The following is a 2,507-nucleotide window of genomic DNA, read 5'->3' on the forward strand; positions in this document are numbered from 1 at the left end:
TCTCCAGAAGAACCGACCTTTCCTGCTCTTTGTGCAACAAGGCACACCTTCCGAGGAAGGAGGCGAACAGGATTTCCATCATTACTACTGCCCTATTAAAACACATACATACACACAACTGTGTAATTAGCCTCTGCAGGAAGGGCGCACAAACAGGATGCGTTCGAGCTGACCCCGGGATGAGCCATCCCTGTAAATATTAGGAAAAAGAACCTCCCCGCCGTGCCCCCGCCTCCGGCCAGGGCCTCTTGGGGATGGCCCTGCAGGGTCACCAGCCCACCGGGGAGGTTGGGAGAGAGGGGGCGGGCGACTCCTCGCCGCGCGGGTTCCTGGCTGGAGCGCCCTCCTCTGCGTCCTCCCAACCTTCCATCCCTCCCCAGGCCAGTCTCCCACGCCTCAGGTGTTTGCTCGGGATGGGCCACTAACCCTTTCCTTTTTGGCCTGCGCCCGGGGTGGCCCCTAACCCGCAGCGCACGGCCAGACCCAGCGCTAGAAGGAGGGCGCGCAGGGCGGCGCAAGCGGGCACTGGACTCCCGGGGGCTTGCGCGGGGATCCACCCACCGCAGGGACGGGCCGCGGACCGCGCGCCACGCCCCCGGGGTCCGGAAGACGCGGGAGCGGACGCGGGGGTTCTGTGAACTTGGAACCTGGCGGCGCGAGGTTCTCGCCGGGGATGAGGCGGCGGCAGCTGCTTCCTGGTTTGAAGCTCGCCGAGTGGGGGAGAGCGTGAGCCTTCGGAGGCGGGGGCAGGAGGCGAAGCAAGAGGAGGCGGGGGAAGAGACGCTTGGGGCTGGAGCTCACCGGACGGGTAGCTCCGGCTCTCCAGGGAGAGGAGCTGCCCGGCCCTGGAGAAGGGGCGAGTCCCGCGCGAGCCCCCGGAAAGCTCCGCGCGCTTGGAAGGGACGGTCGGGCTTCCCCGGCCCGCTGAGGGCTCGGCGGCGGGCTCCCCTCCTTTCCACCTCGGGAGGGAGGGAAGGAGGGGAGGGAAAAGTCCCACGGAGGAGGCAGAATGGCCAGTCGAGGGGCGCTTGGGCGCTGCCTTTCCCCAGGGCTGCCTCGACTCCTGCAGCTGCCCCGAGGGCTGGCCTGAGACGGGACTCCCGGTTCTCCCGCTGCGAACCAGCGCGGCCCCCCGGGCCCGGGGCAGTGGCGCCGGCATGTCGTCTGGCACCATGAAGTTCAATGGCTATTTGAGGGTCCGCATCGGTGAGGCGGTGGGGCTGCAGCCCACCCGCTGGTCCCTGCGCCACTCGCTCTTCAAGAAGGGCCACCAGCTGCTGGACCCCTACCTGACGGTGAGCGTGGACCAGGTGCGCGTGGGCCAGACCAGCACCAAGCAGAAGACCAACAAACCCACGTACAACGAGGAGTTTTGCGCTAACGTCACCGACGGCGGCCACCTCGAGTTGGCCGTCTTCCACGAGACGCCCCTGGGCTACGACCACTTCGTGGCCAACTGCACCCTGCAGTTCCAGGAGCTGCTGCGCACGACCGGCGCCTCGGACACCTTCGAGGGTTGGGTGAGTAGCAGTGACCCCTTCCCTTTGTGTCCACCCAAACCCCGTTCCCCTTATGTTGTTCAAAACTCACCCGGATCCCGCTTTCCCATCGCTTTGTGGCTGAGGGAATTCCCTCCAGACTTTGGTCCTCGTCCAGGTGGACGCGGCACTGGTGACGCGACCGCGGTGGGTGTGTGCAGGCGCAGGTGTGTCTCCAGGAAGCCGGCCTGGACACGATCCCCTTTCAGGACGGCGGCTTGGCCTAACGGGAAGTCGGGCAGGGGTCCAGGGCGGTCACCCCTTCCGCCCAGTCTTTGGGTAAGGAGCTCCAACTTTCAGCACGCGAGTGATATGTAGGAAAGGCAGGGAAGGAGTGATACGAAAGGGACTTGATTTGGGTAAAGTGCTTCAAGCGCTACTTAGGAGAAAGCCGTACATTCTCGCGAGTATTATTCATAATGTTTATGGATACATGTTGGTTCAGCCGCCCAGACGTGCACACGTGTTTCGGCTTGCACATCCCAGAGGTACATGAGCTACACTGGCAGGGATCTGAGCGCCTGGGTCTGCACGTGGCAGTTTTATTATTTAGTAGCTTTCCAAGGAGATGAGATTTACATATACTTGCAAGTAACTTAGTCCGAGGTGGGAGTCCTGCAGTATGGGTTTCTGCTGCTATGGGTCTGAGAAGAGGCTGTAAGGACTCCTCAGGAGGTTGTTAACTGCCTTCCCTCCCCCCATCACCAGCCTGTGTTCCTGGGTATTGACGTGTAGCTACCCGCAGCTTCCCACTTGCCTCTGCTTTTCACATAGTTCCCATGAAGCAAAATTTCTGCTGTAAATCAATTAAAACTTCTAGAGCACCCTACACGGTGCTAACATGATTTTACTGCCTAATCCTCACACTGTCTTTGTGATGCAGGTGTTATCGTTCCCACTTTGAGATGATGGAATGATAATTACAGTAAAGTAGTCTGGTTTGGCAAAGTGGAGTACGTCATTTGAAGA

General features: G+C 61.1%; 1 pseudogene; it reads left to right on the forward strand.

The window, feature by feature from the left end:
• The first annotated feature begins 1,130 nt into the window (after positions 1–1,130).
• Positions 1,131–1,856, forward strand: LOC115835480 (annotated as a pseudogene).
• The last annotated feature ends 651 nt before the right edge of the window (positions 1,857–2,507 follow it).

The sequence above is a fragment of the Nomascus leucogenys genome, chromosome 1a (genome assembly GCF_006542625.1).
Source record: "Nomascus leucogenys isolate Asia chromosome 1a, Asia_NLE_v1, whole genome shotgun sequence".
In the NCBI taxonomy this organism is placed as follows: domain Eukaryota; kingdom Metazoa; phylum Chordata; class Mammalia; order Primates; family Hylobatidae; genus Nomascus; species Nomascus leucogenys.